Source organism: Lethenteron reissneri, chromosome 42 (genome assembly GCF_015708825.2).
Source record: "Lethenteron reissneri isolate LAM-NWPU_2019-01 chromosome 42, ASM1570882v1, whole genome shotgun sequence".
NCBI lineage: Eukaryota > Metazoa > Chordata > Hyperoartia > Petromyzontiformes > Petromyzontidae > Lethenteron > Lethenteron reissneri.
Genome location: NC_083820.1, coordinates 12119021 through 12133966, shown reverse-complemented (window position 1 = coordinate 12133966; position 14946 = coordinate 12119021). Strand labels below are relative to the sequence as shown.

At 52.1% G+C, this 14946-nt stretch overlaps 1 long non-coding RNA gene across 1 annotated transcript; it reads right to left on the bottom strand.

Annotated features, from left to right (window-relative positions):
- Positions 1-675: 675 nt before the first annotated feature.
- LOC133353016 (uncharacterized) lies at positions 676-13802 on the bottom strand. Its single transcript, XR_009756320.1, has 3 exons — positions 13580-13802; positions 3277-3454; positions 676-2514 (listed from the first exon to the last, which is right to left on the bottom strand). It is a non-coding gene; the product is annotated as an uncharacterized LOC133353016 (long non-coding RNA).
- Positions 13803-14946: the final 1144 nt, after the last annotated feature.

Here is a 14946-nt window from a genome sequence, read left to right as displayed (position 1 = left end):
GTCACTAAAACTTCTAATCTGGAATGAACCACCTGCAAGTGAAATTGTCGTCGCTGCTCCGACATCTCCAGCATCATCATCTGCCTCATCAGCATCATCAGCATCATCATCATCATCAGCAGCATCATCATCATCAGCAGCAGCAGCAGCATCATCATCCGCATCATCAGCATCATCATCATCAGCATCATCATCATCAGCAGCAGCATCATCAGCAGCATCATCATCATCATCAGCATCAGCAGCAGCATCATCATCAGCAGCATCATCATCTGCATCATCAGCAGCAGCATCATCATCATCAGCAGCAGCAGCCGCGCGAATGGAGAAGAATCGCGCCGCCTAGCGACGAGCCTGCCGGCCTCGCATGGCTGCAGTCATTGGCACGGGAAGAGCGCCGTGAACGCCACTCGGCTGCGACGATTGGGTTCGGGTAGAAGGGGCGCTCGATGACGCGGGGGAGGGGGAAGTGTGGCTCGCTCTGCGGGCCGAGTCGTGAGCCGGGGCCATCACGTTTCGGGCGGACCCGGGTTGGCGTCCCAATGAACGGGAACCGTCGTGGTTCATCGGCCATCTCCTGGAGACGTCTCGTGTGTGTGCGATGATGGGTGTAGGACAGAGCGTGGCACGGAGCTGCAGCAGCAAGAACAGGAATAGGAGGCGGCGTACGAGCAGTCTTTGACAATTTGATTTATTGACAACCACCGCCGTGGTCTCGGTGAAGATCACGGTCAGAAGGCGAGACACAGTGGGGCGCGGTTGACGATTGGCCACGGCAACTTCCTCCACGCACACCCAAGACACAACACTGCGCCGGTGTTTTAAAATTAAAATGTTGAATGCGTTGTGTGAGAAATGACAGATCAGCATGCATGTCAGCACAGGCCAAGATTTAGTATACAAAATAGAATTGTCAATGACATCAAGTTGATTACCGAAAACAGTTTTAAAATAAACATTATGCCAACCATATTTTTTGTACATTAGTATATATGTAATTAGCAAAACTAACACAAGAATGTATCATTTTATTGAGAAAGATTACCACGCAACTGCTAATAATTTGGTTGACAGGAGCCCAAAATATATTACCAAACAGAAATGTCTGAGTTTAGACAGGATAATGACATTCACAATGAGTGTGTTTCCACTACAATAGTCTCATCATGTCAACAACATAGTGAGCTGCTTTAGAGTAATGTTGAGCACACTGGACATGCAATTCAGCGGTCTCGGGTTCGATTCCATCTACGTGTGGCAGAAATTGAAACGATTAAACCCGGGGCCTTTGTGCACCAGCAGTATAAACGGGTACGCAACATTCGATCGCCAGGCCCCTATGTGATGGTGATGAAGTGTGTCTACTCCAGTCGCTCCCAAGGTGTCTCACCAGCGTGGAGAGAGTCGGCCACAATACCTGTAGAGGGGCTCTATAGAACAACCTCGAGCGGAGACCCTTCCGCCAGCAGTGGCGTGAGCGAGCAATTGCAGGGGCTGCACCTTTATTTGCCTTTGTCATTACCTCCCCGCCCCCCTCCGTACCGTTTCTTCCGCAGACTCGCGGATCATCCATCACGCGCAGAGGGCGACCCGCTGAAAACCAGAGCACTGGTTACGACATCCATTGCCCTTCTCCGCTCGCAGGGATAAGGCGGCTTCTTGGGACAGAGGGCGGCAACACTCGATGGCTCTTCAACCCGGCCATTTGTTTTGTCAAACCAAAGACAAGGAGGTCAGGGAGAACTAAGACTTGCGGAAAGCGTTTCTGGTTGTGGGTCAATACGCGACCGTAGAAAACAAGTGATAGTGCAATAAATATTGCAGGCATTGCAGGGCTAAGGTTAGATTCTGATGCATTTCCAAAGAAGAATAACATTGCATTATTGATGTGCAGTGTATGCGTGTTCCTTAGATACAGATATGAACATCAGCTGCCATTAACAGACAAGCACTGACAATTGTAGATACCGCTGGGGGTGTTTTTCTTCTAATATCTGCAAACAGAATCTTCCCGTTATTGGATGCCGTGCTGCCAGACGACATCTTGGCTGTAATAACAGCGACAGGGTCTTGGCAAGCTCATGCTTAAATCTTCTTGGTATACATTTGCATCCCAAATTATCATTGCCTGGCCCACCCATTACGATGCCAAAATCGGTCGCTCCTGAAATCTTGAACCGCTGTTCATTTGGCCGTGGGATTTGGAGATTGTATCGCGTGGCTCCTGTGTCTTGATCTCATGTTGGTCAGCTTTGATGTCTCATATCGTGAGTGCTCGATGAATCCCACATTTTGAACTCCAGTGGGATGCCTCCAAGCCATCTGTAGCATCGTCCCATGTCTCTGGTTTTAGCCCGAGGGGCTTTTTGTGGCTTTGATGCGAAAGCCAGATTAAGCTTTGTGGTGCCAAACAAAGAGTATTTTAATGCGCGTCACTCGCGCACCGCTCCATTCACTTTTCAGCCTCCTTTTGTTCTGTCGGCTTCTCCGACACTGTTGTCGCGCCTTCTCCTTCTGTGGAAACACATCACATTCAGAATGGGTGAATGCCATGTGCGGCCGATCTTATCCAAAAATAAGTCGCACTTTAAATTCCTCGCCTACATTGTGGCGATTTTGTGCCACGTGAGTAAATGCAGCGTGAATAAAAGTAGCAATGCAGCTCTTATTATTATTATTGCAGTCACTATTATAATAGTTTGGATTCTTCCATGGCATAGATAATGTGAAAGCCAACACGAAATCAATATCTCGCTGAAAGTAACAGATTCATAGACATCAGGTAATTGTCAAAATATTTGGAAACACCTTTTGGCAAGTTACCACTGAATTCGCTTTTTAACACTTTCCAACGAAGGCTACACGCATTAATGAACTATTTGTGTCCATCTTCTGTTTGTCTGTCTGTAACATTGAGAGGTCATGATACATCTCCGCTGTCAACACAACTTCCGTGTAACGTTGGGTTGCCATTACTGACTTACCCTATAAAAAACGGCCACAATGTTCAAAGAGTTACCCAACACTTGGCCATTACAATCAGTTGCTTAAAGGTCAAACATCGTTAAGCGAGGCGGTGCCGTCACGTCTTATTTGCTGTGTGCCGCAATCTTCTCATGCGCCTCTGAAACCGGCTTCATCGTCGCTGACGAAATACTTCCGAAAAACAAAACGCAGGTTGCAAGGGAGTCACGGAATCCGCGAGCGTTCTCGCGTCGTTGTTTTTCTTCTTGCCGGCTATTTGCAAGCGGCATCTCTGCACGTCGGGCGCGGTACCGGCTGTGACGGAGAGGTCGGCGAGTTTGAGGGGGAGGTCGGCCGTGGAGAGCCCCGCGGGGGAGCCCACGATGTTGACAAGAGCGTTCCTCCTGCCCGAGCGTCCCGAAGCCACGAAGTCGGCAAACTCCCCGTCCACATCACTCATGTCTGCCAGCGCACCTCATAGCAGCTCCACCTGCGTGGACAGCCACGGTCGCGGCATTGCCAGCGTCATTTAGCAAAGCACAGCAATTGAAATACTTTTAACAATAGTACAAAAAAACTCGGCACGGTGCAAACTTGATGCGCTGCAACAGCGAAGCACATCAAAAGCGTGGCCCAATACATCACGTGGTGCCTCCTAAGCCACGACGCATCCCATCGTTTTGACCTTGCTTGAAGTAGCGTGGCACTGCCTTGGTTCAGCGGAATCTTCCTGGTTTATCCGACGGAAAAGTGTCACGCTCAAGGTATCCCGGTTTCTCGAGGATACCGGGTGGCTCAGTGGTTCGAGCGCTGGGCCGCCATTGTCAACATGCTGGCTTCGAGCGTTGCCAGTTCCTGGTCTCAGCCTGGTTGCCAATGACTTCACAATAAAAAAATTACATTGAAATTAATTCTGCGCTTAAGTCGCTTAAATTCCAGCTTGCAAATGAAAAATATTGATTTGTCAGGGCGATGAATATTATACTGTTTGTGGCAGAGGAGGTGGGTTAGTGCTGCCCTCTCCTGTGTAAAGCAGAGGCCACGTGATGTGCATCTCAGAGCATGCTCGGCCACGTTGCTTCTGTGTGCCATCTGTAACATGGGGGTTGGTTGCCCGGCTCCATGAGAGGCCCCAATAAGCACTTCGTCTCGTGACACGACGCTCCACAACGAGGATTCGTTTGGGGGAAAGTGACAATAAAGTCAGTCAATCTCCATAAAACATTTCTACATTTTTGGACTGGAATATTCATTTCCTCAAAACAATTCTGCAACATTTTCATAATGTGTTGATATTACAAAAAAAAGGCAACGTGGACAAAACTACCCCGACCTAAGAGATATAATTGACAAAAACAGAATGGCCTGTGTAGGTTTTTGCAGCTCTGCTAAATAACGCTCTTGACATATTTTTGGGTTGAATCGCGTGCTGCAGCAATCGGTAAAGGTGAGGCGGGACCCGACATTTCCTGAAAAAGCTATCGGCGAAACGTCGGACAATACACCGTCCAACCCGAACACACTTCGGAGAGCTAAACCCCGGCCGGCGGAAACGTTTCCGCCACGGTTTGTCCGTGCCGGCACGCTCAGGCGCGTGGCTCTCCGCCCCCGAGGTCCACGCCTGCTCGGCAACTTCATCCGACGCGACCCCCCCGCTCCGTTCCTGAGCGCAACAAGGGCGGACGACCCGGCGCGTAACGATTCGGCGCCGTTTTGTCGCACTGGCGCGGCACAGCCGGCGAGGGGGAGACTCGTGCAGACGGGCGCGTGTGCAGCGCTCTCGCCGCCACGTGCGTGAGCTCGCGTGGACGGGAACCTCGTGCGTTACGGCTCTTCGCACGTGACAGCGCCGCGAGTGGTGTAATGTGTCACATTTACAGCTGATAACAGACGAAGAAACTTTCGTCAATAACACTGCCGTAAAATAAATACGTATGACAGGCAATGTTTCGGGCAATGACTCTTATTCGTTGCCTATCCAGGGCAATAGCCTTAAGTATCCCCCCATGGTACATACAGGGTGCTTCAAAAACATGTTACCACTGACATGGGACTAGAGTTTTTAATGGGAAAAGAACGTAACAAGATCGCCATCGTTGTCAACGCGTGCCTGGAATCTTCTCCAGGTGGTATCCGGAGCCCGGAAGCAGCACATTTCTCGTGGTGTTGTTGCAAATTCTCAGAAGTGTTATCGTCTTTTTGAAGCACCCTGTATTTTTCTTTCCAGGCAGTGTTATTGACGAATGTGTTGAATTGTTTCGTGAACTGTGCTCGTGCACCACTGCCAACGCAGCAGCGGCAGTAGCATCACCAAATAAGTTGGTAACATGGACGTCGTAATCATCGTGTGATATTTGTTTAGTTTATAACCCAGCAGTGAAGGAAAATCAAACCTGAACATCACTTTCCTGCTCATCATGAACAAACCCTGTAACATCGCACCCCCATATTTGTCTCACCACGTACACAAAGCTGTATTTTTTTTACACATCCCATCAGCCCCACGGCATCCTGGGAGTGCAGTTTATCATCAGCATCAGTTTATTATAACCGGTCTCAACGCTAATTTTCTCATCTGCAGTCAGGCTTGCTTGAGCCAGCGTTGGAGAATTGCCAGATGTTTATGGGCCAAGGGCACTTTCTATCAGACATGGGTCCGAGTTCGACACGAAACTAGATGATACATCACATCAATGTCCTGCGCTCATTATGAAGATTATGATCTGCATACACCCCCGTCGCTCCAACTCCCCCCTTCCAACCCCCCAACCCCCTTCCTTCACAGGCGTCCGTGTCCCCCAATATCTTGAGCCACTGCCCGCCGCTGCTTTGCTCCCTGCCTCGCTGGCGCTGCCAGCCTCCTGCACGGCCGTGGGTAGCGAGAGCGCCGCTTCTCTGGCCCTGCAGGCGTTTTAATCACCTAAGCCACAGAGACGTCATCCATCATGCGTTGCAGTCCTGATGATCATGACAAATTTACTCTGCAGCAGCAGGTGCTATATCTATGTGCTGTGAATTGAATTTTAAATGGAATGAAACATGCGCCCTTGCCTTCATTGAACTCTAATGTGACCGAGCACCGCGTAACACAACAAAATACATGAAAATGTTTAGAAATTAAGACAATTTGTACAACCTTTGAATCGTACAGAAATTCAAGATCGAGGTGTCACCAGAGTTGCGGGCGATACCACGCATCGCCAACGCTCTCTACCCTGTGCCAGACACACCGCAGCAGCAGCAGCAGCTGCAACAGCTGCGGCTGCTGCTGCTGCACAACACGTCTCACGGCTATTTTCGTCTCGCTCTTTGATGAAGTATTTTTTCTCACAGTTGCCACCTATGAGGTACAAAACCACCAGGACATAATGGGAAGAAGAATATCTCACAGCACCGTGGAGGGGAGAACTACATTACGCAGATAACAAAACTAGACTCTTAATATCCCTGGAAGACTCACACATTCCAGAGCATGGTCACCGAAAAAAAACTAGGACAGGTGGCAACCTGAAACGTTTAGCATGCTCGTGGGGAGGCAGCGGAGGACAACGATCAATGCTGGAGGGCTTAACGTGTCAGGCAGGAGCCGTGCGCCTGCCGAGTGATGACCTCCCTGCTGGTGCACACCACCGTGTGCTCGGCAGCCCGGATGTCCGCAGCAAGGGAGACGCAAACAACAAAAAACTGAAAAGTAGACATTTTTTTTAGTGGCCTTGGTGGAGAGAACAGTGGTAGGCGTAGGGGAGAAGCTAGCGTGAGGTAGAGGGCACGTACTTAGACGAGTACGTGAGGGTGAGTGTCAGTGGCAGGGGGAGTCTAGTGACTGGTTGGTGAGGGTGTCAGTGGTAGGGGGAGTCTCTAGTGGCTGGTTGGTGAGGGTGTCAGTGGCAGGGGGAGTTCTAGTGACTGGTTGGTGAGGGTGTCAGTGGCAGGGGGAGTCTCTAGTGGCTGGTTGGTGAGGGTGTCAGTGGCAGGGGGAGTCTCTAGTGGCTGGTTGGTGAGGGTGTCAGTGGCAGGGGGAGTTCTAGTGGCTGGTTGGTGAGAGTGTCAGTGGCAAGGGGAGTTCTAGTGGCTGGTTGGTGAGGGTGTCAGTGGCAGGGGGAGTTCTAGTGACTGGTTGGTGAGGATGTCAGTGGCAGGGGGAGTTCTAGTGGCTGGTTGGTGAGGGTGTCAGTGGCAGGGGGAGTCTCTAGTGGCTGGTTGGTGAGGGTGTCAGTGGCAGGGGGAGTCTCTAGTGGCTGGTTGGTGAGGGTGTCAGTGGCAGGGGGAGTTCTAGTGACTGGTTGGTGAGGGTGTCAGTGGCAGGGGGAGTCTCTAGTGGCTGGTTGGTGAGGGTGTCAGTGGCAGGGGGAGTTCTAGTGACTGAGTGGTGAGGGTGTCAGTGGTAGGGGGAGTCTCTAGTGGCTGGTTGGTGAGGGTGTCAGTGGCAGGGGGAGTCTCTAGTGGCTGGTTGGTGAGGGTGTCAGTGGTAGGGGGAGTTCTAGTGACTGAGTGGTGAGGGTGTCAGTGGTAGGGGGAGTCTCTAGTGGCTGAGTGGTGAGGGTGTCAGTGGCAGGGGGAGTTCTAGTGACTGAGTGGTGAGGGTGTCAGTGGTAGGGGGAGTCTCTAGTGGCTGGTTGGTGAGGGTGTCAGTGGCAGGGGGAGACTCTAGTGACTGGTTGGTGAGGGTGTCAGTGGCAGGGGGAGTTCTAGTGACTGGTTGGTGAGGGTGTCAGTGGCAGGGGGAGTCTCTAGTGGCAAGTTTGCTCCACCCACAAACTTCCCCTCCCCGGAGTTGGCTTTTCTGTAGTTTATTTTTTATAACTTCTGCAGATTATTTGACCGAGGTGCCTATAAATGGTTCACCCCTGTATCGTCGAATTAACGCATGGACAGCAGACAACTTCTTCAAAGCTAGTGTGTGCATGTGCTTGCGTCGCTGCACATTCACTTTGCATTCCCTGAATGCATTGCGCTACGCGTGACATAAATAGCTCGCGCTCCTTTCTGGAGCGATTCCAGAGGCCTGCGATTCCACTTTCTAAGTGCTGGTAGGAGGTGGCAAATTGAAGTGGCTTCGCTCCCGTAAAATACTCAGACATATTGACGAGGGAGATAACCATTCCACGTGGCCACACGCACGCCGCTCTGCACGAGTGCCCTTCTCTTTATTTACGGCAGCGAGACGACCGTGTCCGCCGAGGCCGTCAGCTCGCGTCGCAATGACAGTTTCGCAGGACGTCCCCAGGGCTGCTGCAGGGGCCTTCGGAAGTGCGCAGCGGATTTGTCATCACAAATCCGTGCCCAGGACCGAGAGCCAAGGGCGCAGACGAACGGATGTCTTCCGTGGTGAATTCGCGAGGTTCACGATGGCTCACAACGTGCCCCCCCCCCCCCCAACTGGGCTCTGCCCAGGGGTCTCCGCAGCCGCCGGGCTCTCTCCGACCGTCCCCTTGCATGGACGATGGCGGGCTCCTGCCGTGGGTGCTCGCGGCTTATTCGGTGCCGGCGTGCGCCGTTGGTTTCCCGCGGTCGCTCTATTCCAGGAGGGGGGGGGGGGGGGGGCGATGAAATGTTCATTGTGGCCACTTCGCTGTGCCTCCAAAGGGGCTGTCAATGGCGGTCTCGAGCGTCGAGGCTCGGACCGCCGTGCCTCAACAGAATCGCTCCGTCACGATTTCACCCAAAAAAGGGATGACGAGGATGAATCATCTCGCGCACTCACACGCGTGATTTCCTCCCAGCTGGTGTGGCTGCCCAGGCACGAGACACCACGACGACGGTGATGACGGTGATGACGCGCATCTCATGTGAGCTCACACCTGACGGAGCCTGCAGCACGCCTTGCTTCAATCGCGCACAAGCAGCACGTCGCCATTGAAGCAGACCGCGGCATGTTGTGTCACGCGCAGCCCTCTTTGTCAGTCCACTGCTGGATGAGGGCCTCCTCAAGCCGTGTGGAAGCGTGGGGATTGTATTTGAACACAGTTCAGCGTGCTGGTCAGCTTGCTGCTCATTGCTGTTTGGTGAAGGTGGGGAGCGTAAATGTGGCAGACATGGAAGTACATGACAGTGATTTTTCTGCACTACCCTCTCCTGCCCACCGTCATAGTCCCGCACGTAGCCTAGAGCACCTGTTATGCACGGCAGTCACCCACTACCTCGGCTCAACACTACCTAGCGACTGAGAATTGGCCATATTGTCAAAGGGCGATGGAAAACAGCAATTTCTGAAGAGGGGGTCGATGCCGCTTCAGTCTCCTGCCTTAAAATGTCCCGCAATAAACAACTCCGGTCCCTGGGGGAAGCAAAATTACAATCAGCCAGATGCCCTGCGGCGCTGTCAGCCGGCGCGATTATAAACGACAGCACCCCCCAACCTTCCACTCCGCAGTCACCTCGTAGACTCCCTCCCCCCCACCCACCCAGCTCGTCCCTGGTCGAGTGCTCGCGGGAGCTAAATGGGTGGAGGGGGGCGAAGATTACAGAGGCGGTTGAGGGAGACGGTCCTGTCCGCTGTGTTGAGCGTGGCGCTTGCAGGCGGCTGCGTACACCTGTGTACACCTGTGTACACCTGTGTCCGTGCAGGTAAAAGCGGCAAACACCGTCAAAGCACATCACACCTCCATCACTTGTTCATCAGTGTGATTGCACATTCGCACGGCAGGGACCGGTCTCTCTTTCGGGCACGACGACGACGGTTGATTTCTCACCGGGAGGAACCGGCCAAATTCTGCGGTGCAACGGCGAGCAAACTGCACAATGCAGAGGTCGCCGGTTCGATCTCCATCGCCGGCTCACGGCAGTTGAAGCAACGGTGCAAGTTTATTAAATCCCTCCGTATCTGTCCACCCAGCAGTATAAATGGCTCGCCACAGTTGATCGGCAGTTCGGCTGTGGTGGCAGTAATGTGTGGGTACTCCCACGTCTTGCAAGACGTCTGATCTAGCATGGAAAGAGTAGGCCAAATACCCTCTGATAGGTGTTGCCTTAGGGCTCGTTCTAATGGGGCCCCTTGTGCCAGCAGTGACTCGAGCGTGACATTGCGGGGCTGCACCTTTACCTTCACCAAAGCCTTCATACTGCAAGAGAGCGTCGGTGCATGTGTGGTGATCTTCACGGAGGCACACACTTGACTTGGAGGCAACACGTTTATTACAACACCCCAACCGGGTAACACAATAAACGTACTGAATATCAACAGAGGTGATAGCCACTTGAGTATTAACTAAGCCACCACGGGGCAACTACATAACCGGGTCAGTCAGAAACATTCTGAATGACCCAGGATGCCGAGCGAAGACCAGATCGGAGAGACGTGGCGCCGAGGGTTGATTCCAGAGGACAGCCCCGAGGGGGGCTCGGGACTCGGCCTTCATCGGCTCCGCCCTTGGCCACGCCCCCTTCTAGATCCTTCCCGAAGACTCTGGCCCCTAAATCACGTGTCCCTCTCTCCCCCTTTTGGGCCCCTCTTACCACCTCGTCCGATCACGTGCCCAATCGGGGTCACCCAGACTGTCACGTGCTCACCCGACCTCTCTCTTGCTGTCACCAGGACTATGCCCCCTAGGGCCCCCTTCCATGGCATACCCACTCTGGTGCCAGAGAGAGGCCCAAGACCCACAGTTCCACTCTCGTGACGGTAGCTGGCGCTAACCGCCATAGTGACCCCATTAATGTCACTACAGATGCACACATAACACATTCATATGATGGGCTTAATTGATAGCCAAAAGTATTTCCGAACGTTCACAGCCGTTCGGTAATTTGCTGCGAGAAGTGTGGCTCTTTAATTCCGGAGTGGGATTTACCAAGGGCGGCTCTCCGACGTGCCCTGCGCAAAGCGGGCTAGAGTGCTAGACCATAGCGGGCTAGAGTGATAGACCACAGCGGGCTAGAGTGCTGGACCATTGCCTGACTGGCAATGGTCTAGCCCAGTGGCCTTCACTCATTTTCAGAGGAGGGTGGTAGGGGGGCACTTTCGCCGATAAGACATCACCAGTGTGAGTGGGGCCGCCACATATTTGAAACCATTGGGGGTTTGACAGCAGCAGCAGCGTAATGATGATGATGGGGCGGTGTTGTCACGTGTTGTGTATTGTCGGGGGCTGCGACACAGGTCACCACACTGCTCTATCTCGCTACAAATTACCCTCAACAAAGCCGTATCCATTGCCCTTGTTTATACCTGATCGTACGGTAATTACGGTACGTTATTTTAAATGTACATCTCCAGATTGGAGCTACACATCAACGGGATTATTGTGCGATGTATTGAACAATCCCTTCATAATTATTTTTCGATGTAGCTCCTTTCACACTGTGGCATTCGCAGTTTGCTTTATACACCATAAGCGATTCACGTTTAATCTCAAACAATTGAAAGGGCATCCCCAGAAGGGAAATCAGCTAGCACAGTCGGAACTCGGCTCCAGGAATTACTTTGGCACGCAAGATCCATGCCACCTAATTTTTGTTTGCGGTCATTAGATGACATCACTGTCACACAGATGACGGATAGGTGGTAACCTGTACCCGAGTGCCTTACACCGACATCGAGTGAGAAATGGATCTGTGTGTGTAAAGACGTCTTGTAAACAACAAGAGTTCCCCAAGATACGCGCATTTAACGAGTAATTGACTCGACGCGTTTCGTGCATTTGCGCCGCACAATGCGGATTCGTCGCTCATCCGAAAGGGAGCAGCTTCATCAATTTCAGACGCACCTCGTTTCTAACGCGATTTGATCATCATCTTCCTACTCATCTCCTGAACAGAAGGTCGACGTCATTGCCCTGTCGTTTCGGATTTGTGTTTCTATTACCGTGTCGGTGTTTCATTATTGCGTGTCTATCTCAGACGCGTGCGCGTCACGTGGGCTTGCCCCTTGTGCCTCGCTTGACAATAACGAGGTTCGGGAATATTTAATCCGCGAAATTAATTAAATCCATTTGGTGATTTGGACAGCGAGCTGCTGCTGCTGCTGGGGAGATGAGCCCGATGCGGTTACGGGGAAGCAAAGGTGACGCGGCTCGCACACAGCACGAGAATACATCCACAATAACAACAACAATAACACAACAACAACAACCTACGTTCATAATGAACCCATAACGTAACAGACCGTGTCCCAAGAGTCAATTGGCATTATTTAAACAAAGACAATCTAATTGCAAAATGCCTTAACTCGTGATGATGTTATTGTAGAAACAGCAATATAGTTCTTCTTGGTTCTTTCGGTAAAGTTACGTAGAAGGGAAATAATAAAATAATACAAATAAAACATAATAAAATAAAATTCTCACGACGTTTCGGCCACAACGCAAGCAGCCGTCCTCAGTTGAAGAACACAACAGCCCAACAGCCCTGTTCTTCCCCTGAGGATGGCTGCTTGCGTTGTGGCCGAAACGTCCCTTCTACGTGACTTTACCGAAAGAACCAAGAAGATGAATCCCTGCAGTCACGAAAGCATTACATAATAAAATAAAAGCAATATAGTTTTATTGGGTATAGTGCACCCTTAAATGCGCCACAACCAAGCAGGCCATAAAGTATAAAGTAGATGAAGCTTCGCTTGACAAAATGAACAACGGTTCTCTTTGAAGTCTCAATCAATTTGACAGCCTCTTTCATCGAGCACAGGTGAATGGAGGTGGGTTTACGCGGCACTTAGCAGCACCCATTAGCAAACTGACAATTTACATCAAAGCGTCGATACCAACAGTGATGCTGGTTTCCTGTTGAGACTGTAGTTAAAGACAAACTCCGGTCAGGTGTCCTAGAGAGGCTTCATAGAGTGTCAGGCACCACACACTGGCACCTGTGTCCCCCCTGTGCGCGCGCTGACGCAGACTCAACAGATCAAACTGCGGCATGAAAGCTGCCGAAATGTGTCGCGGTGGTCTCCGCGAGTGAGACGAATTGACAAAGTGCGGCTCAGTTTAAAGTCCCCAACAGAATTACAGCATCCCTATGCCACGGGTCATTCACCAAATAAACAACATACTGCCACGATACCGAGCGATGTTGTAAAACAAACGGAAAGAGAGAAGTGATAGCTTGTTTCCTTATCATATCGCATCGCTTGCATGGCTGTAAAGAGAGTCCCAATTCCAAGGCGTCCCAGTGACTCAGTGTCAACAGCTGAGACAGAAATCATGGCCAGAAGCCATTCCAGTTCATGGTACAGAGCCGAGGCTGCCATGGACAGGACCTAAGTGTCCCCTCCCTGTCCTCCGTCTCCATCGGTGGCCAGAGCCACGCTGCCTTGTTGCCTTTTCACCGCCAGACATCGCGATGGCTGAATAATCCCTAACAAGCGCGTCGCGCCGCGTGAATGTTAATCTTCAATGAGGCTATCGAATGAGTAAACACTTCGGCTGCGGCACCTGTGCCACACCAAATCCGCGTTTCATTTGGTTTTCCTCTTTTTTCTCACGAGCTGCTTTTCCTCGAAAGTAGAATTCCATTCGACACAAACCACACGACGTTCCCTTGCCATTCGGGAGCCCGGCCGCAGCGTCAGTCTAGACACGACTTGGAAGACAGAGAAGCAGCCCTTTGGTCGGCTACAATTCGATGCGAAGAGAGCAGAGAGAGAGCGAGAGCGAACGTCTGGGCAACGTTGCCGACTCACCACCGATCATCCGCCGCGCGCCCGACGGGATGCGAGGAGTGCGGAGCCGCCTGCGACCCGGGCGCCTTCGGGTGGCGTCCGCCGTGTCCCGCCGACCCCCCGGACGAGCGCTCCCCCAGCCGAGACAGACAGACAGAGAGAGGGACAGACAGAGACAGACAGAGAGAGGGACAGACAGACAGAGAGAGAGACGCCTCCTGTGCCCGGGTGGCTCTTCCCTCGCGGTGACATCACGCGCCGGGCTGGGCCACGACGCCCAAGGGGGCGGGGGGACGGCGATCGCTCTCAACTCGCAGCCCGGTGAGCAATGCGTGGTGTGTGTATGGTGTGTGTGGTGTGTGTGGTGTGTGTGGGGTGTGAGGTGTGTGGTGTGTCTGGTGTGGTGTGTTGTGTAGTGTGTGGTGTGTGTGGGGTGTGTGGTGTGTGTGTGGTGTGTGTGGGGTGTGTGTGGTGTGTGTGGTGTGTGTGTGGTGTGTGTGGAGTGTGTGTAGTGTGTGTGGTGTGTGTGATGTGTGTGTGGGGTGTGGGGTGTGTGTGGTGTGTGTGATGTGTGTGGGGTGTGGGTGTGTGGGGTGTGTGGTGTGTGTAGTGTGTGTGGGGTGTGGGGTGTGTGTGGGGTTTGTGGGGTGTGGGGTGTGTGCGTACCCGTGTGTGTTCCTGCAGCCTTTACAAGCGAGATGCTTTCGAGAGTCGGCAGAGGCAAACTTGCAGCTCTGCCGTCCTTGTCTCAAGCGGCTACCGACTGACACCGCTGCGTAGACAAAGGCATGAGTGGAGATTCAAGAAACTTGTCCGAGGTTTCCACTCGTGGCACCGGGAGATCCAACAGGCGCGGCAACGTTGAACCATTACACCGGGGGGCGGTGGTTGATTCCGTGGTGTAATCGTTGCTTTTTGAAAGTGACTGTCTCTTTCTCTCCACAATATCAAAATGTCCCTTCTTTCTGTACAGCGGCCACATTTAGATGTAATGTTAATCGAAAAAGTAGTGTGCACAGTAATGAAACTTGGCATGCATGCGAGGGACATGAAAGTCAAAAGGCTTTAAAGACAGCGCCTCGTCAATGACCTCACTCACTTCCTGTTGACACATGAAGCCCGACCAGTCAACAACAACAACAACATCTCTGAGCTGCACACAAAGCGCCCGCCGCTTAGAATGCCACCGGATACATCAAAACACATCCCACGGGCAGCCACGCCAGCTTGAGCATAGGACATTGTGTTTGAACATTTTAACCAGCGTCACCATCAGCCACGATCTGTCTTCACAAGCCATGATCCTGCAGATGAATATAATATTCCGAGCACCTTCACACCAACCGACTCGGCTCCATCTCCTCAGTGAACGTGCTCACGTGTTCATT